This window comes from Lycorma delicatula, chromosome 3 (genome assembly GCF_047948215.1).
Source record: "Lycorma delicatula isolate Av1 chromosome 3, ASM4794821v1, whole genome shotgun sequence".
Classification (NCBI taxonomy): Eukaryota; Metazoa; Arthropoda; class Insecta; order Hemiptera; family Fulgoridae; genus Lycorma; species Lycorma delicatula.
Genome location: NC_134457.1, coordinates 217,160,262 through 217,187,931, shown reverse-complemented (window position 1 = coordinate 217,187,931; position 27,670 = coordinate 217,160,262). Strand labels below are relative to the sequence as shown.

The 27,670-nt window shown below is 27.2% G+C and overlaps 1 protein-coding gene across 3 annotated transcripts in view; it reads right to left on the bottom strand.

Annotated features, from left to right (window-relative positions):
* Positions 1-15,873: 15,873 nt before the first annotated feature.
* Positions 15,874-27,670, bottom strand: part of Cow (Proteoglycan Cow) — a 746,474-nt gene continuing 734,677 nt past the window's right edge. For all 3 annotated transcript variants that reach the window (XM_075361499.1, XM_075361500.1, XM_075361502.1), the window contains exon 11: positions 15,874-21,629. The gene's annotated coding sequence lies outside the window, so the exon portion shown is untranslated. The remainder of the gene's footprint in view (positions 21,630-27,670) is intronic.

The window sequence follows — 27,670 nt, the reverse complement described above, 5'->3', positions numbered from 1 at the left end:
AATAATAGTGTGATTATTGTTGTACCTACCTGTATTACAGACTTCGTAATATGTTAACATATAAAATGTATAAAAAATTCAAATATATACTGCAGCATTCTATAATTGTTCCCCGTAATCAGCTGCATCTGTTATTCATGAAGTGAACATAATTGCAGCTCTTTCATGAATCTCCAGGTTAGAATATGTTAATTAGAACCCGCCTACATAATAATCACTACGAGGTGAATAAACAAGGAGCCATTAGGGTAACGTTTCATTACCAGTTTGATTAGGCCTCGAACTGTTAACTTCTCATTTGGGACAGCTAACACTAAGTATCCACACCATACTTTCTTCCTTGTACAAAGTAAAGGAAGTATTGCGATTGCAAAAAATTTTGGTTTTCAGATTTCAACGGAAATATCCATTTTGACTAGTTTCGGCATGACATCTGTAAGTATGTATGGATGTACAGTCAAAAATAATTAACCGTAGGATGTTGAAATTTTGGTTTTAGGACTGTTGTAACATCTAGTAGTGCACCTTCTCTTTTGATTGCAATCAACAAAAGTGTCCAAAATTCAAACAAATTTGGATTTTGGACTTTTTTTTAACTACAGTAATAAGCCCTCATTGGGATTTTCAGTGATATATAATAAATGGTACTTATTTTCTTTAGTTCCAGTTATAGCCTAATAAAATTTTAATTAATGAAATATTTGGATTTTAAGGGATGGATGCACATCAGTTAAAATCAGACTTCATCTCCTTTTTATTTTTTTTATTTAAATATATTGATTTATTAATAATTATTAACCTCTAATTGTAAAAAAAGTTTTACGATGAATAATTCAATAACAAAAAAATATAAAATAAATAAATAAAGTTATTAATGAAATAAAATTTTATGTACTTTTAAAAATGTGAATATATTATTTAATAGGCGTAGAAAGATGTCATGTGTTGTCTACGTCAGATTTTTATTTTTTTAATTTTAAAGATTTTTTTTTAAATAAATTATTTAACCTCTAAGTTACACATAACCTATACCTTGGATCCGCCAGTGGCAGCTATTCGACTTTATTTTGTCAATAACTATGATGGCACTGATTTGTATTATTTAAAAATAGCATAATATTTCATATTATTAAAGATGAAATAGAAATATGTGTTTAAATTTTTTTACGACTTTTCTAAGAAAAGGAGGGAATGAAAATGAACTTCCTTTACGTTTTGAAGTATGAGGAGTACAAAAATATCATTCATTTAAATTGGGATTTCCTTATATATTTATAGGCCATGTGTAAAGGTTTGTGGCTCGAAAATATCCAAATTGATTAAATCAATTTCACTGAAATTTAGATAAGCTGCAGTAGTATATCCGAAGTTTTGAAAGCGGACTAATGTTTTGAAGTATTTTCAATGTTGTTTGAATTTTCAAAGTTTATCAAAACTAATAAAATGAATAACACAATAACGAACGGTGTACTAGTACGCAACAATCAGATTACGCTAATCGTAAAAAAATATTAATAAAAACGATAATTCTAACATACTTACTGTACGACAAACTGAGCGGCAAACACGAATAAACCTGCACTTCACAACAGTCGCTAAGAGACTGTCGAACGATATGCGCACAATCGATGTTCTCTCCACTCCCTTATTTGTAATCGAACTGTGTTCACCAGCTAGTGGATTTAGTGTCTGCGTAATAAATTTAATCCATTCTTTTAGCAACAGTTTAATTCAATTCATCTAATTTTTATTTTCTAACCGCTTATTTATATTAATAACCTACAATATATTTATACAGATAAATAATTCAATTTAATTTAGTTTAAATTCACATACATTCATGTAATTGCATGTTTTCAGTTAATTATATTTCATAATTTAATCTTGTGTTCTTTTTATTTTTAATTTGAATATATTTTTTTTATTACTATTATTATTTAGGTAAAAACATAATACCTGTAACAACAGGCAACTATAATGGGTAATAATAGTCATTTGCATGAACTAATGAAAAAATTACAGTTTGTCGCAAATCGAACCTAGAAAAATAAAATTATATTTTAATTAGTTCGCAGTTTTCATGTAATCTGGAAAATTTTTAAATGAAAGAAATTAGATAATTAAGGTATTATTTTTATTTTATTTTATTTTTACTTGTAGTTTTACTTACAGCAATATATGCCGCTATAGCACCTTAATCTACAACGAGAAAGTACTTAGGTTGGTAAAAAAAATTGGCCTTTTTTTTAAGTTATGTGTCTTAAGGAGACATTTAAAAAAATAGATTTAATGTAAATAATCTGTAAAGCATCTTGTTATTCTAATGCTCCCGAATTCAAAAAAATCATTTTTGTCAGACTGAAGTTAGTGCATATGAACGTGTGCGTATGTTCACCTGTATTTTGTCTTATAATTCTGGATCCCGTCGACCAGTTTTCTTCAGACTTGATAGATACTACCTTAAGAAGGAAAAAATTTATGTTTTGCAAAAATTGTATTAAATTAAAATAATAAATTAATTGTATTGAATTAAATTTTTGCAATGATTGGAAAAAGGAACAGAGTGTTTTGATCAAAATAAAATTTCAAATCTTTATTCGGCACTCTTTAGCAAAACATTTTTTTTTTTTTTTTTTTTTTTTTTATTAAGATCTAAAATTGCCAAAAATGTTATTTAATTTTTTTCAGCCTCCTCCTCAAAAGTTACTTATATATTTTTTTTTACTTTTTTAGCTACATCTTGCTTCAGAAAAGAAGTAAATGGGAGTTTTTAGCATCTATATTTCCTACATCAATAGACCTTCAAACCATTGTAATTTTTTTTATTGAAAATTAATTTCACCCGAATGCTTCCCCTTGAAATGAGAGCTCCAAAAGGTTGCGCGAAATTGTTTTTTTGCAACTAAAAAGTAAGGAGTTGGTAGCTTCTTGAATTTTAGAGGAAATCCATTTTTTGTTGAAGCGAAAAATTTTCAATTTAAAATCATTGATCAGTAACGTACTATTCTCAGTTTGACTAAAAATAATCATGTTTCAAGAGAATTTTTATGTTGAATAGATGCCTGTTAGCTGGAGGGACTCCATTCCCAAATCAGCTGATTTGGAAGTCGAGAGTTCCAGCATTCAAGTCCTACTAAAGACAATTATTTTATATGGATTTGAACACTACATCGTGGATACCGGTGTTCTTTGGTGGTTGTGTTTCAATTAACTTCACATCTCAGAAATGGTCGAACTCAGACTGTACAAGACTACATTTCATCTACCCTTATACATATCATCTTCATTCATCCTCTGAAGTAATACCTGAACGGTATAAACAGAAAAAGAAAGAAGCTGAAGGGAACTTGAAGCTATCTTTTGTTTGAGGCCGTTTGACAGTTTCCGCCAAGGAATGATCGAGGAATTCACCAGTTACCTGTTTTCCTTATAATTATTCCTTCTTTTCATTTCTAGTTTTGTTGGTGTTAACACTGAGACCTGTATTGCAATGCTTGATGTAATCAATCGATATGTGATAACTACTTTCAGATGCATCTGAATAATAATGTTTCATGTCCAATGACAGGAAAACTTATCAGGACTACTACTAATCATCCCTAAAATAAAATTTAAGTCATTAAGTAGGATAAGATAAAGTGATTTATCAATTTTTCATAATTTACCCAAAAGGGATGTGATACTTAATTTTTTTTTTCAAACTATATTGTATTAAGATAATCTGTAATTATTAGTGTTTTAAAAGTTTTTTAAAAAAGCATAAACCAACCAAGTAGAAATTGGTTGATATGTTGGAAAAAGTAAAGACATTATAGATTACACATAGCCTGCTATGAATAATACATAAATCTCTGAATATTAAAGAAGAGTGTAAAAAATTTGTAGTTTAGAAGTCTTAACTTTTGTAAACCGTATTTATACCAATGCCTAGGAGCTTACATATGTAACATATCTATACCTCTAAAGATAAAAAAATATTATGGAACAGGTTTACAGGCTCCTACAAAAAAAAAATAAATAAAATAAAAATCATGATTTCTTCCCAAAGTATTTACATTGAACAGGAAGAATCTTACAGTTTAAAACAAAGTTTTACTTTAGAAGAGTAATGAACACGTCTTAGACAGGAGTTTCTGCCAAGCACACAAAAAAGTTAACATTTTGGGAAAACTTAGCTGAGAACTTATTTAAAACTTTAAAGTTAGTGAACTGTTGAAGCAAAGTAAATACTGAATATCTAGAGAATTACATCAACTCCATCAAAAAGAAAAGTACTTGTGTCTCTCATAGTTAATTTATATTATGCATATCATAATCTAAAATTGTTTTTAATAATTTCTCACCGAATCCTTTCCTGACAATAAAAAACCAAAGCATAATTTTAATAACATTTAATCTTATTAACTTTCCATTAACCTCCTATAGATAACCGAGTGAATGATAATGGGATAGTGGACTAAGCTGAAAATTGAACAAATTCCCAGTAGACTAATAACAATACTAGAAAATAGAAAGATAACAACTAAATTCTTCAATTCAAATTAAACTTACCCCTCTAAAAATCTAACACAATTACTTTCGTGTATTAATTTGACAGAATTTTTGAAGTGACATAAAATTGAAAAAGCTGTTTCAGAGGTCTTACAACTGTTACTCATCTCTAGTAGTGATTTTAGTTCATAAATAAATATAATCTAGTTTTTATATATATATATATATATATATATATACCGGTCTTGTTACAATATATATATATATATATATATATATATTGTAACAAGACCGGTGTAGCTGGCCTCAATAATGTATTCCTACCAGTCGTTACAAAAACAATAGAAAAAGTAATTAATTGAAGAATCAGGAAGGAACAAGGAGAACTTCTTTTTGTCAAGAATAGGTCCGTTTTACAATTGTCTTTTGTTGTAATATCCCTTAACACACAATGAACACCAGTTGTACAGCGAGAAGAAACCAGGCTAGGAATTTATAGGAACAAAGTCTCAGTCGACTCTTCTTACGCTTCGAATTGGGTCCAATCCTACAGGTAGAGAGACTAACAGTATAAATAGCCCAGTAAAACCAGCTAAAAGCACAGTTAGGCAGAAATCAGTGAACCAGTCTGCTAAGTGTTACGATGTCAGTCCTACAAGGATAGTTCTGCGAGTAGTTCAGCGAGGAGAGGCTGTGAGTTGTGCGAGTTCAGCAGAAAGTTCTGCAAGATGTATGACGACGGACCAGCATGGAGAATCACAGCTGTGAGTCTGCGAGATGTCATTACAATGAGGAGAGTATCCAGTTTGATACGATTAAGGTGATGCCACAAGTAATTCAGTAACCAAGAAAGTACTATCAATGAGTAATAGTAGAACTATAAGTGTATAAGTGAAATGAATAATGCAATAAACTTCATTCATAAACTGTTAAGATAGACAACAAAAGGAATTGCAAGTGAATTTTATAAAATTGTTTGTTAATATAAGACTAGTGATTAAAAAGGGTTAAAAGTAGTTTTTTTTGTTAATGAGTCTGAATACAGGTTTACTGTTTATATACCTGGAGTAAATTCTGAATTATTATATATTTTAAACTCTCTTATGTGTAATCTGTATTTATTACTTACTATTAACATTAATATCACTATTTGATGTGTTGTTATTTACATATAATAATTTTGATTGTTATCTTTATTGATTATGCTATGTATTTTTCTCTGTTTTTATGTCATGCTTACTGTTTTGATTATGTTTTGTTTGACATCATGTAATTGTCGTTTACCACTATTATCCTGACTATTATTATTGGTTGTAATTGCTGTATTAATATTTGTGTTCATTAACTGTTTTATTATTGTTACATATTATTATTACTATTATCATTATTGTATTTGTCACAATTGTTATTATTATTATTATTAATGTTCTTGGCTGCAATTTGAAAATTTTAAATCAATAAACTACAATTATATAAACTTCATAAATTGTCAATAACCTCTCAACATCCTGATCGAGCCATGCGAAACATACACCGCACCCATGCGACAATATATATATATATATATATATATTGCAATAGTTAATAAATAAGTAACTCTGTTTTTACAGAAAAATCATCCTCTCTTTGCTTGATAAAAAGGTAATTCAAGGGTTTTTCTTATGAATAATCCCTCTCATAGTAAGAGAATAATAATTTCCAAAGTGGATTTAAAGTTTTCCAATCATCAATGAGAGTGATTAGCCTTTCATCTAAAAGATGTCGGGTTCGAATCCAGGTCAAGCATGACATTTTCTCTAACACTAAATAATCTTGATTCAATATTATTATGTGAGCAATAAATCATAAAAACACCCCTCTAATCCCCTTTTTATCAAGCATAAAGAGGATGACTTAGAAAAATGGAGAACTATTTATTTATTAATTTAATGAAAAAAAATATATATGTATATAAACTAAATTATATCAGTTTACGAACTACAGTCACTACAGGAGATAAATAACAGTTGTTAGACCTCTGTAAGATATACAACCTTATAATCTTCATGTGTATATAACATTATAAAGCATTTTTTCAGAAACGTTTAGACTTCTGTGTAAAATCACAATATAATATAGATATAACACATATAATATAAAACATAAAATAATATAAATCACACTACGTACCATACAGTACACTCCCTTGCCTGCTAGTTACTCAAACTCAAAATTCTCTTTAAATAACAAGCAATGAAATATTAGTAATCCAAAATACTTTTTTCAAAACGTTTGTTCTGATGGAAAAATAAGAAAAAAATTAGAGACAAAGACTTTTAATATTCCCCACCCTTCTGCACTCCAAACAGCCAGCACCCTGAATTAATTATATATAATAAAATATAAATATTGTGATATTCAATTTCTTCTTCAAAACTTGTTCAAATTTCAAAGAGTTTGAAAAGAAAAAATTCATACTACATATTATTAAATCCAGAATTCTTTGCTAGTCTGCTAGTCATTTTGTGTACTTTTCTTTTTCCTGTTTAGCCTCCAAGAATTACTTTCAGGTATTAATTCAGAGGATGATACGTATGAGTGTAAATGAAGTGTGGTCTTGGGTGTTCGACCATTCCCAAGATGTGTGGTCAATTGAAATCCAACCACCAAAGAACACCGCTATCCATGATCTAGTATTCAAATCTGTATAAAAAATAGCTGACTTTACAAGGACTTGAACGCTGGAACTCTCGACTTCCAAATCAGTTGATTTGGGAAGATGCGTTCACCACTAGACCAACCCGGTAGGTTATCAGTCATTTTGTGCACTGTCATTCATTTTCTTTCTCCTCTCTTTCATTATCCATTATTCCTAAAACTAAACCATCAGAATTGTGCCAATAACTATCCTGACTCCATCTGTGACACCAACATCCTAGTAAAAATATTATCTAGCAGGGCAGCTGTGTTTATTGATCCACCACACATGATCTAAGCAGTCATAGTGTAGTTGAAGCGACAGGAACCTCATGATAATTGTGAAGATGCCAGTGTACTGAAATTAGTAATGTAATATCAGTGCTCTGTAACTTCCTAAAGAGTTTTTTTTTGTCTGGAGTCATTTGGCTGGCTTGATGCAGCTCTCCAAGATTCCCTGTCTAGTGCTAGTTGTTTCATTTCGGTAAACCCCCTACAATATACATCCCTAACAATTTGTTTTACATATTCCAAACGTTGCCTACCTGCACAATTTTTTCCTTCTATCTGACCTTCTAATATTAAAGCAACTATTCCAGGGTGCCTTAGTATGTGGCCTATAAGTCTGTTTCTTCTTTTAACTATATTTTTCCAAATGCTTCTTTCATCATCTATTTGCCGCAACACCTCTTCATTTGTCACTTTATCCACCCATCTGATTTTTAAAATTCTCCTATAGCACCACATTTCAAAAGCTTTTAATCTTTTCTTCTCAGGTACTCCGATCGTCCAAATTTCACTTCCATATAAAGCTATGCTTCAAACAAATACTTTCAAAAATGTTTTGCTGACGTTTAAATTCATTTTTGATGTAAACAAATTATATTTCTGACTAAAGGCTCGTTACGCCTGTGCTATTCGGCATTTTATATCATTCCTGTTTCATCCATCTTTAGTAATTCTACTTCCCAAATAACAAAGTCTTCTACGTCCATAATCTTTTCTGTTCCTATTTTTATATTCAGTGGTCCATCTACATTATTTCTACTAAATTTCATTACTTTCATTTTCTTCTTGTTTATTTTCATACAGTAGTTCTTGTATAGGACTTCATCCGTGCCGTTCATTTTTTCTTCTAAATCTTTTTTACTCTCAGCTAGAATTACTATATCATCAGCAAATCGTAGGATCTTTATCTTTTTACTTTGTACTGTTACTCTGGATGTAAGTTGTTCTTTAACATCATAACAACACATCACATAGAACTGCTAGTTCTATGTAAAGATTAAATAATAACGGGTATAGGGAACATCCTTGTCGGACTACCTTTTTTATTACAGCTTCTTTCTTATGTTCTTCAATTATTACTGTTTCTGTTTGGTTCCTGTAAATGTTAACAATTTTTCTTTTATCTCTGTATTTGAACCCTAATTTTTTAGAAATGCTGAATATTTTATTCCAGTCTATGTTATCGAATGCCTTTTCTAGGTCTATAAATGCCAAGCATGTCAGTTTGTTTTTCTTTAATCTTCCTTCTACTATTAATCTGATGCCTAAAATTGCTTCCCTTGTCCCTATACTTTTTCTGAAACCAAATTGGTCTTCTCCTAACATTTCCTCCTAAAGAGAGTAAACAGACATTAATGTTCATGAAAATTATTATTCTTAAGAACTTAGTTTTACCTAGTTTTATCATTACAGGTAATGATCAATTTATCTCCAACAGATAATGTGGGGTATATCCAACAGAGTGTCTTGTGAAAAGATCTTATTAAATGGAGTAATAAAAAAATTAAATTGTACTTTAATCTGTGTTGATTATAAATTATTTCATAAATATATATATGTTATATATATTAAATTAAAAACATTTTACCATCATAATAAAAAATATGATTTGCCTTTAATTGTGTTAAAGCAGTGAGACAAAAGTTAGTATGGAAGGGGTCAGATGTGTAACCTTTACCGCTGGTTCTTTTCAAATAGGTTGTAGTTAAAATTTCTGAAAAATTATGGAATATAATTAAAATTTGTAACTAGAAATTATAAAATTTCAAATAGATTTACAGTTAAAATCAACTACTATAATTTATAGAATTAATGACAAACTACAAAATTTCAAATGCAAAATAATAAAAAATTAACTGTATAAGTTATTTTGAATAACACATTCTGTTTCTCTTCCAGGATCAAATTCTGGTAGTATTAACCAACAGAATAAAACTTAATACTGACAAATTAACCATATAAATTGATATATTTCAAATATCTTGTATATTTAAAATTAAGTGTAAATTATAGAATAGATATTTGCTAAAGTTTTCAAATTATCAAAGGAAATTATAGTGAGACCAAAAATGCATCATACTTGATTTTTGATGTCTCTTACCATTTTTCTTACCTACATTATCACAAAAAAAGAATTTGTTAAGTAAGATGTCCTTTAGATTTCAAAAAGTCACCTGGTGAAAGGCCTGTACTTTAAAGAATAGATCAAAACTTCCCAGTTGAAGGTGTACAACAACTTCTTGATGGCACAAGAAATGTGTAAACATAAATTTTCATGCAGTAGGCAATGTTCTCACATCAATTATTCCTTACTGTTTTTTATTTATTTTTTTCATAAAAGCATCAGAAAGTTTTTTTAATTCACTGTAAGCAAATTTAAAACTAAAAATATGTTTACATATTTTTAAGTATAAAAATTCAAGTTTGTAAGTAGTATAAGTTATTCTTTTTAAATTAGAAATTTTTTTATTGTTTCTTTTAACTGTGCAAAAGTAAGTGATCAAGCAATACCTAAATACAAAATCAATATATATTTTAATTTACTGCATCATGGGAACAATATTACTTTACTGTAGAGACATAAACAGTAAAATGTTAAATAATATTTGATAAAAATGATTTTTTGGATATTACTTTCATCATATAAATTCTGCTAAGTTGTAGTCTTTTTAATTGGTTCCTCAATTTTTCTTATTATATATCTTAACGTTTCCCCATGAACTCTCGGTAATTTCAGGATTGACAAGTGTAAAAAATTATTCACTGATACAAGTTGCAACTGTGTAGATACATTTCTACATCAGCAGCAGTTTAATACTATTGTTCGAAAAACAACAATCTGAGAAGTAACTAACGAGTGAGTTTTAGCAGTGCTATCTGAAACTACTACAAGAAGCTGTTTTTCGTTTCACTACATACAGCAATAACAATGTACTGATTTGGTAGCAGTATAACTGATAATTCCTTGTTGGAAAATATTGTTTGTCCGCTTTAATTACTATAATACATTCACTAATCACATACCTTATGCATGTATCAGCCAACACCAATCGATTGCTATGATGTGACCTTTTCTTTCTTTTTCCTGTTTAGCCTCCGGTAACTACCGTTTAGATAATACTTCAGAGGATGAATGAGGATGATATGTATGAGTGTAAATGAAGTGTAGGTCTTGTACATTCTCAGTTCGACCATACCTGAGATGTGTGGTTAATTGAAACCCAACCACCAAAGAACAACGGTATCCACGATCTAGTATTCAAGTCTGTGTAAAAATAGCTGGAACTCTCGACTTCCAAATCAGCTGATTTGGGAAGACGCGTTCACCACTAGACCAACCCAGGTGCTATGATGTGACCTAACTTTGCAAAATTTAACACTCGGTACTTCTTTAACTAACCATAAATGAATAGGTTAATTGTTTTGGGTTGATTGCAGTATTTAATTTCATTTTTCTTTGTAAATTTTGTTCTTTTACAGTATGTGTAAAGGTTATGATTTCAGTATTGTGTTCTGCTGGTATGTTGCTTTTTTAATGAATCGTGTAATATAGGTGTTTTTTGTACTTAAATATGGTAGCACAGAAATGTATAAAGGTATAAAGGTATGTATAAAGGTATGTGAAGTATGCACACCCTTCTTTAGGATATTTGTTGTGAGAATATGACATAATTTATATCAATCAAAATAATAAAGAATGTGAAAAATACATTTGCAGTGAATTAGTAGAAAATAACCACACTTATGATGCCACCTCAGGCAAAAGATCAATAAGAAGTGGTTCTGCCTACAAGAATAGTTGACTCTTCATGATGATGTTTCACTTCCAATGATGGTGATGCAAGTGGCACAAAATGACTGGTTCTCAGGTGCAGAGTAACATACATATATCTCATCTCCGTCCAATGTAATTTAAAAAAATTATTGCTTGATCCTCAAAATATACCTGGAATGCTTTGCAACATAGCCCAATCTTTTTGTGACCATCTATCAGCTTTATGTGGTTTCCACTGGTATTTTTGTAACTGCTTTCTAAAGTACTCTCCTTGATACTTTTAGACTTCAGTTAATAAGTTAATCAGTCATCAAATATTTTCAACACAAATTTGCTTTATTAATCTTCTGAATGAAAAAGTAAACTGACTGGTGAAAAATGGATAGTCTACTGCTTTTTCTTCGTTATCAGTATTAGATCTTTATACTTTAAATTTGTGACAATTTGACTGTTTTCCTTGTAATTATAAACAGAAACACTAGTAATTAATCACACCAATAGTTTCTTCTTTCTCAAAAAAATTAAATGATGGAACATACTCGTTGGGAAATGGAATTGATACAGAAATTTAATTAAAAACATAAACATAATAATAATCACTACTTAAACATACATATAAACATAATAATAATTTCAGTCTGATAATTGAAATATTATACTGATCAAGAAACAAATGTCATCTAGCAAAAATAAATGCAATCTGTAGGACTACACTTAATATGTTGTGATCTAGTACTATCTTAGTCATGTAAATAATGGAAAACTGTTATCACATTAGTGTTATCAAACAAACAAGTAACAAGTTCTGTTACAACTTCAGAAAAATACATCCGAGAATAAGTGGTTGATTTACTCAGCTACAAAAATGGTAAAGAAAACCATTAAAGATGAAAATTAACTGGCCATCGAGCTTCTGTTCACAAGCAACTTACTGCCAACTTAAAAGAATGAATTCAAGATTATTGTACGATGTGAGAATGACTACAGTTGACTGGTATTAAAGGAGATAATTTGTTAAATCAGTAGATGATTTAGACAAAAAAATCACTTTCTGGTCTTTCCTGCATTATAACAAATACTTGACAACTTGTGCTATATGCAAGAGGTATATTTATTTAAGTCTTCTCATGCAAATAAAAAATCTTATGTGGATACCAAATGACTTCCTTGTACGCCTATTAAATTATATATACACATTTTTTAAATGAGAAGTACATAAAATTTTATTTTATTTATCACTTCTGATATTTTTTCATTTTTATTATTATTATTATTGAATTATTATTTATTGTAATTTTTTTTTACAGAGGTTAATAATTAATTATTAATAAATCGATATAATTAAATTTAAAAAAAGATGAAGTCGAATTTGAACCAATGTGGTGCATTTCCCTTGTAAGATCCAAATATTTCATTAATTAAAATTTTACTTAGCTATAACTCTGGAATCAATAAAAATAAGTACCACATATGATATATCATTGAAAAGCTCTCAATAAGGGCTTATTACTGCACTTAAGAAAAAGTCCAAAATATAATTTTTTGAATTTTGGGCTTTTATGAACACTTTTTACTCAGTCAATTGCAATCAAAAGGGGAGGTGCATAGTAATGCACCTCCTTGTAACATCTAGTAAGATGTTACAACAGTCTTAAATCCAAAATTTCAACATCCTACAGCCAATCATTTTTGAGTTGACATATACTCACAGATACGTACATATGTACGTACAGATTTAACACCGAAACTAGTCAAAATGGGTATTTCCATTGAAATCTGAAATTTTTCACAATCACAATACTTCCTCTAATTGGTGTAAGGAAGTAAAAATGTATAAGTTTTTTGATTTGGATAAACATGAAACTTGGTGTTTTCATTATAATCCGCCAACTGAACAACAAAACTATAAAAAGGGAGGTCACCAAGAAAATGTTAAAGCAAAAAATTGGTTTTCAAAGTAAAACTAAAGCAATTTTGATGTTTTCCAAGGCAAAAAAAGGAACTATTTATCATGGAATTATTAACCCTGAGGACCAAACTGACAGATTAGAAGTTTTTTATTTTTGTATTCTAGATTCTCTACGGAGAAAAATTCACCATGTTTGCCTTGAGTTCTTGGCAACAGACAAAGGTTCCTATTTTATGACAGTATACTGGCTCGCAATGCAGTAATTCTCCAGGAAGCTTTGGTCTGAAAACAAATATATGTACTTAAGGATCCTATACATTCTCTACGTTTTTCCCTATAATTATTTCCTGCTTTCAAAATTAAAGTAACCATCTAAACGGCATAATTTGGAAAAACTGACAAATTCTATTGTTATATGATATCAAGTATTAAGGCTGTGCCAAAAGAAGATATACAAAGGTCATTCCAGTCACTGCTAAGATATATCACTTACTGTATCAATTAAGGAGGTAAGTACATGAATAAAATACATGTAATTTTCATTTGTTTTATCCCTATTTTATACCATGGCAAATGTCACATTTAAAATGTTTAGATTGTGAGCAAACAATTGTATTATTATTAAAAATACTATATTTATGTGACTAGTATACTTCAGATGTACTCTTTAACTAAGATCAGCTAAATATCCAGAAACTGAAAAAAAATGTTATATAAATCAGATCACTGGATAAACATCACACAGATAATTTCAGAGTCATTAATAGACTGAAAAATAAACATTCCTCAAATTTTTATTAGCATTTACTTTTAAAATCTGTGTATCCTTCGTGTAATGAAAACTGGTTTCCAATTTTTTTTTAATTTTCTTTATGGTTTTCATTCTTATTACAATATAGGTGTTAGATTTCTCAGAATACTTTCCCAAATGTTAACGAATGTATGCACATGAATCTGCAGAAAGAAAGGTGAATGTGTGAATGAAAAAATTAATCATCAATTTTTATATTGAGGAAGATCCTACTAGAAATCAAGAAGTTCTAGTTACTTTTTTGTGGTAAATTTTTTTTCACTAGACATACAATTTAAATGTAATATGATGTATCTGATGAAAATGTAAATGAATTAACTAAATGGAAAAATGCAAATTGAATTTTTTAGTTTTCTTAGGTACTTAATAAACAAACAGTGATAAACATCACTGAAGTAGTTACTGTACAAATGCTAAATTTGAAAAATCATAATAAAAACATAACACTTTAAAATCATTAAATATTAAATGAAATGCTTTCAAATTAATGGAATGTTTTCTTTCAAAAGCCTTTCAAAGATAACTGGCTCCTTTCTCAGTGGCTAATCTGGTGGTATCAATGCCGATGACCTTAAAATATCTTTTAGAAAAAATTTCTCTGTATGTGTATTTTGTTTCTGAGGTGACTTGCATATCTAATTATGTTTCATGTAGCATCTACAAATCTTTCTTGAATCTGTCGATGAATGCTCATCTAGGCTATCCAATGTAGTATGTAAAAAAAAAAAAAGGTTTAAAATATTTTGTTTCCCCAGAGCAATCACTGCAATTTAATTTGTATATTCCTGTGTAGTTGTTTGTCAGTGTGAGTCTCATTAGTTTATGTCTTGTGTTTTATCTGTTATTCTGAAAAAAATATATTTCAGTTACATGTGATGTATGTAAGTTAAGTATATTATAGTACTATTCTGTAGTTTCTGACTTTGCTCTGAATTTAAGAAGCTGTTATTTATAAGTATTGGAAGATTAATCTTTACTAAACATTTTATAGTAATGAGTTGTTGTTGAGTAAATGAATAACAAAGATGTTTGAATGAGATGGTTTAAAACATATAACAAAGGTAAATGTTTTTGCTACTTAGAATGATTAGATGTGCTGCGAATAAGTATATCAGTTAATGTGAACTTTGAGTTTCCTATCTATTTTCAAGACATATTTGTTATTTAATTTGAATACAAGGAGCTCAAGAAGATTAAATGATTGATACTAATCTTATACTGTAGATAAATGTAAATTTTAGTATAATTTGTTGATAATTTAGAGGAATATTGTCTTAAATTTTCTTTATATAGAAATATAATCTCATCAACATAGCAATACCACCGTAATACTTTATCTGCTTGATCTTTATTTTGTATCATGAAGCATTGTAAAAATATTTTAGACAAAGAAGGATAGAAGAGTAGGTAAATATCCATTAGTAAGCAGGTTGATTACAGTATTTTTTTTCACCATTCTTTGAAAATTTTGTGCTTTTACAGTTTGTGTAAGGATTATGATTTCAGTTATGAGTTCTGCTGGTATGTTATTTTTTAAACATGTATTAAAGTTGTCTTTTTTCACATATATATGGTAATACAGAAATTGAATACATCAATGTATGCAACTGTGGAGGAGTGTGAAGTGTGTACAACCTTAACTTTGTTGGCAAGTTAATTTTGAGTGTACAACACTATTTCCGTCCATGTCTAGCTAGTTTGTGTGCAGTAATTGGTTTATATGGTTAGTATATTTCGAGTTGTTTTTAATGCAACTGATTAAAGGTACAGGTATCTGAGGAACTATTTTGGAAATGCATTCAGAAAATTCATTAATTTTAAAGTGAAATGTTAATTATTTAATAATTTTACTAAAATGTACTCCACTATAAATTCCTGAGAAAAAATTATTAATTAAAAGGACATATCACATAAAAAATAAAATTTAAAAACAAATTTTACTAATTATTTTATTTTTATATGAACTTCCAGCTACAGAATCTCATTCATACCAAAATAATATACACCTACATTTGGAACATGAACATCAGTTACAGCATAATTGTATAATATTTTGTATAACAATAATAATAATTATTATTATTATGTAACATACTTAAATGCAAATAAAGTACATAAATAAAAAATCAATATAAAAATTACACATAATATACAACTGACAGGTTACCATATTTTTTGTTGATAGAGAGACAATTAAACATTTTTAAACATGATATCAATACCATTAGCTAATAAATTCATAACAATCATATCAATAAGTTCGTCTCTTTCATTTTATCCTGTGACAGAAACTGATGCACTTAATCCTCTACAAATAAAACAACAACTATCTCATTAAATAGGTTAGTAAATAGTAATATCATTACTATTCATAATAGTGATAATATCAACTATCATTACGTTAGTAAGATATCATTAGAAAGATTTTATATATGAAAAAAAAACACGCATTTTATATACTTCAAAATTATACTGCAAGTAAATTTACCCCTGAGCACTTAAGTTTACAGCTAAAGAAACTGAAGTATCAAACTGCTTAAATAACCACTAAGTTTCTTTTTTACCATGAAAATTTTAAACCTAGAAAAATTAATTTCTTTATAGCAGGCTTTTTATTATTAAAATTTTAATTTATTTTACTTAATTGGATGCGCATGTTGGTAACAGTTGGTATTTAAAATGTATTTCCTCTGTCACTAAGAAATAAAATGATTGCTACATTCAAAACTTTGTTCTTAATAAATAGCTGTATGTTATCTGCCCTTAATATAAGGCATATCATAATAAATCTGTAATAGATTACCTCATTTTTAACCGGTTAGTATAGTAGATCTTTTACTTTTGTTTTTTGTTCTTTTCTAATCCACAGAAAGTATTAAGTAGATTATTTGTGATGTTTCTCTTTTTTATCAACTGATGTTTATTAGCTTCTGAAAATGGACTGATCAACTATTTTAAAATCAGTAAGTAGTATTTATAAATCTGAATGATGTTAGATTTTTTAAAGATAATTTGTTTAATTCTACCTTCGACTGCTAATTCAGTTGGAAGAAACAAGATTGTATTACAGTCTTAATCTTAATTTAGAAATTAAGATACAGTATTACAACTGTTTTTACTTGAACTAAAACTAGAAATAAAAATATTTCAATAAATTTATTATCAGTAAATAATACAAACTAATTTTAATTCCAGTATATAAAATATAAATCAAATAATTTTAAATCAACTAAAGTTAAATCGAAAGACAAAATATGAAAGACATATAGAATATTAAATAAAAGATAAATAAATTAAAGAAATAATTTAAGTTAAACAATTGCACTTATCTATTTCATTCATTTTCATAAATATTCTGAAAAAATAATGAAAATATATACTTTTGCTTTTTAAAATAAGCTGTTATTATTATGTTCTTAGGTAACCCATCTCAAAAGAATATGTATATAAATATGTACTAAGAAATAAAAATAAGGAAGCAATTATTTTCATAGAACATGAAATTTTATAAGTGATAATATAACAAAATTACAAAATAACAAAATTATTCAAAAATATACATAATATATACAATACAAAATATAATTTTATATAAAATTTTAATTTTATTAATAATTTGTAAAAATTAATAAATAAAAATAAATGTTTTACATATGTAATAAACATTAAACATGAAAGTGTTATAATTATTATTAGGAGGGAAATAATTACAAACCATTCATCAGCTTGTCAAAATCACAATTATCACACATTTGCTCAGAGATAATACTAAAAATGTTGAGAAAAAAAAAGAAAAAATATTTAGCGTTAAGTATAATTATCTCAGAGAAAATGTATTGGACAAACATTCATAAGCCCTAGTAAAAAAGGGTTGACAACTACGACTGCAATGTATTATTTATTTATTTATTATCATCCAAATATTATTAAATTATAAAATTAAAAACATCATTGCTTCTTGTAGTATACATAAAAATTATTATTTTATATATATATATATGACAAAAAATTAAAATACAATCAATTATTATTATTTATTATCTGCTTAATAATTATGGACTATATACACGGATTTGTTCGAAATAGCTCGAGTGATTTCTAACATATTTTTTTTTAATATATATATATATATATATATAAATTTTTTAATATGTATAATATATATATATATAGCTTAACTATAATGACAACACCACAAATAACATCATTAACACAGAACAAATTATATGATTCTAACAATGCAACTAATAATAATAATAATTGATAACTAATATTGTTTTCTATTAATAATAATGAGGATTATATACGGCATCTTTCAATGAAAATAGATGAAAATTTTTACATGTAAATATATATATCTTTTTTTTTTAATAATAGTCAATCTTACATTACCAAATCAAAATTATATTATGCGAAAATAGGTATCCCAAAATTTTTTATGGTAAGTGAAAATTAAATTTTAAAAGTTAATGCATTATAAGCACAATAAAATTACACATACTAATTTATAATCAATGTTACTTCAAGTTATTTACACTTATCACTGGTGAATATATTTAATATAATAGCAATTTTTTAAACATTAAAGCATTTTTCCATAATTATAGCCACAAAAGATCATTATTAATAATAAATTTAAAAATTGTTCTTTTTTTAAAAAAAATAGCTAACTTAAAATTAAAAATTGTAAACAGTAATTCTAGAATGTTCATATTACAGTTAAAAATTCTTTTTTACATGATAGCAATTACTGTACAAACTGAACAGGTGCTAGAAATATGAGGTCAATAAGAGCACAATGATTTCTTTTTTTTTTTTTAAATAAAAATGTATAATTTAAAATATATACTATGTGTGTTTTATATATATAACTGTTTTTTTACACTGTTCAATATACATAAGAAATATTTTAAGGTTAACTCCAAGAAGTATTTAGCAGATTATCCAGCCGAAATCAAATAAGAAGAATCTAAGTCCTGAAAACATTATGAATATGGATGAAAGGTACAGAAATTGCTATTCAGCTTCATTACAATCACGTAAATCAGATTTACTTTCTTTTTTTATGAAAATATAATTTTAAAAATCCACTTCTTATTACAAATTTTTTCAAAAAAACATATCGTAAAAAAATTAATTTCAACAGTACACAAAGTTGATTTATTTACTATTAGCAATCATCTGTATCATAGTTAATATTGATTAACAGAATTTGGTATAAAATTTTAAATAGACTTACAGTTGTATAAATGACTGCATTTTATTCCAACTCAAATGATTTTTTTTTTTAAACTGATCATTGGTAAATAAGTAGCAGTAATTATATATTGTTGAATAGTCTTATTTCCAAGTCTCAGTGATTAAAATATTTTGTGTTTACTTATTGTATGTTAATGCAGCTAAATTTATAAAAATTAAAGAGAAATAATATGTTTGTTTTTTTTGTTTTTTTAAATAATAGACAAATGAATAACAAGTCTTGAAATAAGAAACATATGACATAATTCACTTCTGATTAATTTTACCAAATTTTCATTACTCCCTAGTAGAGTTATTGCTTAATAAATAAACATAATTTTGCTATTCACAAAATACCACAAAATTTGGAGTTAAATTGATGATGTGATTACAAACCAAGTTCAGCACTAGGGGAACAAACAAAATTTGGTGTTTAACTTCATAGTTTAATTTGTTGAAGCTGAGGGCTTACTTGCAGGCTTATAATTTAACTGATGTTTGTAGGAAAATTTTTCAATTTAGGTGAAATATATAATTAGAAAAGAGCACTGGATATTATTTAACTGTCAGCAAGTATAAGATTTGCTGTTTTGTGTCTACTGTAACAAGGTAACAAGTGAAATCTTGATGCCCTCATTGGTCCATTCCTGTTCTTTCCTGCCTTATCGCAATGAATTTCAAATGTTTATGGGCCAAGAAAGTCTACCTATAATCAGTTTACACGGCTTAACATTGTAACAAAAAAGAAGTTACCTGAAAGATAGATTTCTACCATTACAGCCAGTAGATATGGTGAGGGTAATACAGATATAGCTAGAGCTGACCATAAAATGGGCATCTCCGTGTCTGTGTTAATATCATTATCAGTATAATTAAAATTATTATTATTATTAATGTTGGTGCATTAAATTTCTCTAATTTATTTAAATAAAATTAAATAAATATATTTTAACTTTCAAATTGGCAATGTAAAATAACATAAAAAAAAAATATTATTAATGTACTCAGCCAATTATTTATAAGTACAAATTCTGTAACAAACAATTTTCAAAATTAATCTTCCATTTATTAATATAATAATATTGTGTATAAACACACAAAATACTTTTTATTTTTATTACTTTATCAAAAAATTAAAAAAAAAGATTAACTAATTACATATATATAAATTCATCTGCAACATTACCTACTAAATTTTTAATTATTTTCTTAGAGTGCAAAATAAATAAATTAAAAAACTAATTAAAATTTAAAAAAAAAATAAAAAACAGTTTTAAATATATCAGAAGAAAGATATTAGACATGTGTATAACTACCTAATAGTGTGAATTTAGAACATAATTAGTTCATACAGTATTTTATCGCTCTTACTATTGTAAACACCATTTATTTTTCTATTGCACACAATCCAATTCACTTGCAGTTGAATTTATTGCACTATAACCAAAGTGTCCTATATCATGGAATTAACACAATTCTTCTTAAAGTAAAATAAAAATATTAAAAAGTAATATTTCAATAAACAAATAAAATGAGACTTCAATCAATTAATAATCAGTAAACTTAATATTTTGTAAAATACAACCCTGAATTCAACCTGAATACTTTTATGTGAAATATTTTACATTTAATTATTATTTATCAATTTTATTGTACAAGAAAGAAGGAATAATTTTTTTATCAGCACAATAGGGAATGATTCAAATTTTGTTAACTCATTTTCTAATTTGTTACTAAAAAAAAAACTATTGAGAAATATTTATCACTGAGATGGTACAACCTAACAAAAGCTTCTACTACATGATAAAGAAGTAAAAAAAAATCTAAAATATTAATTAGAATATCAGAATAACTTGATACAAATAAAAAATTCCATAAAGTAATTATGATCATTATCGATGTATAAAATAATTTATATAATGTTAAAAAATAATTTTACAAAAATCAAAAGGTTTATTTAAATATAAATGTTGAAATAAATAAATCAAAAAATGTTACTCAAAATAAAAAGAAGATCCAAACAAATCAATGTATTATAATTATTATAAATGGTTACAATAATTTCTAATAACAAACTTAATATCGTGTTATATACTAATGAAAAAAAAAATTATTAATCTGTACAACATGAATCTTCTTCTTTACTAATTACAACAAAAAAATCTATTTTAAAAATTATTGCAGAGTGTTATTTTTGCTGATTTAATTTTCTGATTTAGTTTTTTTTTTATTCAAATTGAAAATTTTACAAAATTTATTAAAATTAAAAAAAATTGAATGCAATTAATATTACGTGAATTATAATTATTTATGTTATGTATTTCTTCCTGGATATAGGACACTAAAGAGATAAGTGAAAGAAAGTGAAGAATGTTGCACCTTACACATCTTCTAGACAAGCAATGAGTAGGCCATCCAGTTGATTCCTCCCGCAGCTAGGCCTAAAAAAATATAATTCTTATATTAATAAAACACATATGAAGACTAACCATAATTAACAACTGATTACAGGATTATTCTAATAAAGATACCAATTTAAGGAATTGCATCCTAGTGGAAGAGTATACATTTTATTCATATTTTCCACTTAACTGCTTTTGTTTTTATCCATACTTAATACTTTCAAGAGATCACTGCTTCATCAGAACATTACCTATAAAATTTTATATCAGTGACTGAAATGGCATACAATACATCTCTATAGTTTTAATATTTTGAATTATATTTTTAATTAAATTTTATAAATAATGTTCTAATAAGGAGATTTTTTATAATATACTGTTGATAAAAATAGAAGTACTAACTGAAAGAACAGAATTTATTATAGACACAACATACACACACACACACATATATATATATATATATATAGAAAGAAAGAAAGAAAGAGAGAGAGAGAGAGAGAGAGAAAGTGTTTCATTTTAATCGCCCAGGGAATTTTCTTGTAAACTATACATAATACAAAATAATGACAGATAAAAGATACTCAGATTGAAGGGGGACAACTCATGGTAACCTTGGAGTTGACCTTAAACTTGAAATTGACCGTGTTTCAAAGTTAAAACAATTTTTTCATATGGAATGACCGGTTTTGAACCCACCAATGAAAAGAGCAGAAAATTGTGATGTGGTCACACATATGTCCTTGGAAATTTGTTGCAGGTCAAACAGCCAAACATTTGATTAAGAAGTTAATCACTTACAGTATCCAGTTAACCACATATTCCAATGTAAAATTTTCTGCTCTTTTCATTGGTGGGGTCAAATATGGGTCATTCCATTTAAAAAATAATGTTTTAACCTTGAAAAAAGGGTCAAGGTCATGACGAGGTGTACCCCCCCCTAATCTGAGTAACATTTATTTAGGTCATTTTTTGTATTGTGCTTAGTTTACGAGAAAATCACTTGGGGCTATTAAAATGAAAATATATGGAATTATTAACACAAATCACCATTTCTATATAATAATAACATGATGCCAGCTGACTATGACAACTATCAGTTTTACATGCAATGATGGTAAATCTCGATATAGTAAGTGAGCAATTTACAGATTTGAAAAGCCTTATTACAACATAATATTAAATTTGCAATTTTGGTGTATTTGCAGATGATTTTTGTCCATAATTATTAACTATTACTAAATAATATATCTAATAAAATTAGATACATAATGAAACCTCTAAATAGATTACACTGATGCAACCTAAAATTATGTTTATTGTTTGAAGGTGTCCATAGTTCAGAGAAGGCCTTTGAAAAATGTTTTGCTTTGGTTCTAATACATGGTAACCTTTGATCTACATAACCTTATCATTACTTTTTAATCTGCAAATAAATGAATGTAATGAATTAGGCAATTAACAAAACAGCGGCTAAAAAGTAATGCATAATGTAAACTACAGTATAGTTAAAGAAGTAATACATTTTTTTACTATTTATTATTTTTTGGCAGACAAGATTGTTTGTTTTGAATCAAAAATTTAACATAATACTATCTCAAAATGGAGTTTGTTTTTGTTGACTCCAATAACTTGTTTACAAGTGCTTTATTCAATATAATCTTTGGTGCATCTATGTTACCATAACCTTTTCTCTTGTAGTGAAATGCCAGGTATGAATTTAAAACATTACTTCTTTATTTTTTAAGCACAGATTTCTTAAATGTAAATCATTTTGTTTGGTCCTACATTATAATTTTAACTATAAATTAAAGTATTATACACACAAACATCTGACGTTTGCCATATCTGCACTAGAAATCACATTTCTTTTAAGAATTTTGTTTTAAGAAACATTTAATTAACATATATTAATACAAACAGAATGTTTTGATTTCTATGGTACATAAATTAGCATTAATGAGTGTATAAATGGCTGTACAATCAAATATTACATGTAACATATTGTAACAAGACCAGTATAGTGGACCTGAGTAATGGATTCCTACCAATTAAGAAGTATTAGAAAACATAACAATGGGAGGAATCCAGTAAGGAGCTAAAAGAAACCCTAAAAGAAAGACTTTAGATAGATAGAAGTAAATACTGATAGAAAATCTTGGATAAATTAGATGAAAACAAACAGGTAATTATAAGTATATGTATGAACATGTATGAAAATAAATAAATAAGAAGAACAAAGAAAACTGATATTATAGAAAACAAAATATTTGTAGGAAATAGATGAAAAGGCATAAAAATAAGATAAAATTTTGAGGAAATCATATAAAATACAATTTTTTTGGAAAAATAGAGAAATTATTGGCAATAACTTATAGGAATAGAGGAGCCAAATTATCTAATAAAGTGCTAGAAGGGGAAAAAGAAATAGTAAATAATGACAGTTCATACTGCAATCAAATTCTACACTACTATGAAAATTTTAAACAACAATAATGCAAAAAAAGTTACGAGTAACTGAATTACTAGGCAATCTACTAGGCAATCAAAAAATGTTGATAAACACAACATAGGTTCAATAAATTTTGCACACTAATACATATTAGTATGCAAAATTTATGTGACAGGAAAATAATCTCAAATTAAAAATGTATGTATATTTTTATAATACAAAAATAAGTAGCATCAGATAAATGTGAGAAATACTCTAGTATCCACTTAATATCTCAACCGCATTATTTTTATTAAGTAGGCATGGATGAAGACAAATTCAGTTTCAGAGAAAGCATAATAACACAAATGGCAATTTTGGTGGGTCTGTTAATTTTAAGAGCAGATTAAAGAAAAACAGAGCTATATATATAACATTTATTGGTCTTGAAATAATATTTGATATTGCACATTAATGCAGGAAGCTTTAAAGAAAAAAATGAAATGTAAAGAAAGAACAATTATTTATTACTTACGTAAGAATCAGGTTGCTATGATACCATTAGAAGGTGGAAAAAAACGACATAAATTATCAAAATGTGATTTTCATGAATAACTCTGCTGTTTTAACCAAAAAAAAAATAGGAGTTTGAAGAAATAATGAGTGGTTTTTTATTGGTTGGAAAATGAAGTTTCAAAATAAACAAGTGAAGTTAACAAAGTCAAAATTCACATCTTGATTGATTTGTATATTATACGTGGGCTGTTATCAAAACTGAAGATTTCTAAATATTACACAAATAAAAATAAATTTTCTACTCCTGGAATCCCACAGCTAATGTCACAGAATAGATTTAAACTTCTGCGTAGGTTTTGCATTTTGTTAACCAGAATAATATCAATCCTAATAAAAATAAAAAATTGGAAAAAATAAAAATATTAATTGACAATGTATCAAAAAAAATTTTCTGAAGACAATTCCAGAAAAAATGTTGTAATAGATGAGAGTATGGTTCTATGAAAGAGTAGATGGTCTTTCAAACAATTCATTACGAAAAAAGAGCAAGATTTTGTATAAAATTTTATTGTGTGAGTCAAGCTCTGGATATATTGATAAGATGATCACCTACACTGTTAAATCCACAGAAGTAGATGACAATAAAGAAATTGTACAAATTTCACGTGTAGTTATAAAACTGATAGAGGAGCTATTGGATTTGGGTTATAATATTTATGCAGACAAATTTTTATTGCAGTCCACAGCTTGCCAATTTTCTTTATAATAGAAAAACAGGACTGATTGGGGCAGTTAGAAAAATAGGAAGCATGTACCAAAGGAACTTCTCTCGCAAAAATTAAAGAAAGATAAAATATTTGCTTGTATGAAAGCAATGGTAAGATGATGCTTCTAAAATGGCAGAACAAAAAATCTGTATACTTAGTAATATAAATAAACTTGAAAGTGCAGAAGTTATTAGAAAGCAGAATAATGTTTTAATTCCAAATTTATATGATTACAATTTAAAGATGGGTGGGGTAGATGAATGTGACCAAATAAATTTTGTCTGCCAATCCTCTAAAAATAAAAAGTATGTTATAAGAAGCAATTTAAACATTTAATCAATATATTTTAATTTAATGCTTACTGTTTACATTAAAAAAAAAAAACAAAAAAACAGGTAAACTTAGTTCATTAGAATTTTGAGAAGTCTAAGTTGAGAAAATCATAAGAAAACATCAGAATGAAGACAACCAGTCAAAAAAGGTAGACCTTCCAATAAAGAAAATCCTCTGCGACACTCAAAAACATTTTGCAGATGCAATACAATCTACCAGTGCTAGAAAAAGTGGTTTAATAAGATATATTATGTTCAGCCCAGAAGATAAGAAAATTTTTCCATTATCAGTGCACTGAATGTGATTTGTGTAGGGTTTTAAAAAATTTTAACATAAACTTTTATAGTTAAGTTAATTGTGTTTTAGTGTGATTGTAAATTAAATGGAACAGATTATGTTAACAAATGAATATTAAAAACTTTTTACGGGGTAATGTGAGTAAAATTCTGATTAATAAAATACCATCACTGGAAAACATAAAGGAACACTTTCTCAGGCAAAATATATAATTTAACCCTCAATGTGTAATGTATGACTTCCTAAGTCTTTACAGAAACATCCCTGACAATGACCTACTGTTGAATAACCTATGTAAAGTGGATAAATGTTTTAATTAAATGTTTGGTAAGGTGATTCTTCTGTTACAAATTTTTTTTTCTTTTTATTCTTCAATAAAACCATAAATTTTAGAAGCATTTATTCTGTGCTGTATAAATAAATCCATGCTAAACAAATAAAGAATGTTTCTCAAAATATATAATAGGAAAAAATGTAATAAATAAAATTAAGTTAAAATATTATTAGAAAAACTTGTCAATACATTAAAATTATAAGCTGAATTTAAAAAAGGATTTAGAGTTAGGTTATTTATTTGCATAAAATAACCTTCTTTCCTCAAAAACAAACAAATCCCTGATTTTTTTATCTGAATTATATTGGTTTTTAATGGTGGAAACTTAAAAAAAAAAGGCATTCGATATATATTTTGCCACATACAGCTAGGTAGTATGACGGTTTACCCCACCAGGTTGGTCTAGTGGTGAACTCATCGTAAATCAGCTGATTTCAAATTCGAGAGTTCTAAGGTTCAAATCCTAGGTATTTGTTTATGCAGACAAATTTTTATTACAGTCCACAGCTTGCCAATTTTCTTTATAATAGAAAAACAGGACTGATTGGGGCAGTTAGAAAAATAGGAAGCATGTACCCAAGGAACTTTTCTCGCAAAAATTAGAGAAAGATATAATTTATTTGGTCACATTCATCTACCCCACCCATCTTTGAATTGTAATCATATAAATTTGGAGTTAAAACATTATTCTGCTTTCTAATAACTTCTGCACTTTCAAGTTTATTTATATTACTAAGTATACAGGTTTTTTGTTCTACCATTTTAGAAGCATCATCTTACCACTGCTTTCATACAAGCAAATATTTTATCTTTCTTTAATTTTTGTGAGAAAAGTTCCTTGGGTACATGCTTCCTATTTTTCTAACTGCCCCAATCAGTCCTGTTTTTCTATTATAAAGAAAATTGTACTTTTATAGGACTTCAATACTAAATCATGGATACCGGTATTCTTTGGTGGTTGGGTTTCAATTAACCACACATCTCAGGAATGGTCGAACTGAGACTGCATAAGACAACACTTCATCTACATTCATAAAAAAAAAGTATGAGAGTTTAAGATAAAAACTTTGGTTATAAATAATTTAGATCTTATTTTAAAATTAGTTTTTATAAATATAACTGCGTCTACATTAGAGTGTCACATATAGAATGTAAGTTGTAGAACGTATGTAACAGAATGTAAGTTTAACATTATTGTTTACGTTACTGATAGAAAACTGAAAAATTTATTGTTAACAGATAAACATATCGTCTAACTTAATTAATTTAATTTTTTTAAAAAGAGTACACATCATTTTAAAGAGTTAGTCATAAAATTCTTCAAGATAATTTTAATTTAATTTAATTTAATTTTTCCATTAAAGTGTATTTCATAATTATTTTGCTCTCTTATGAGCAGGAA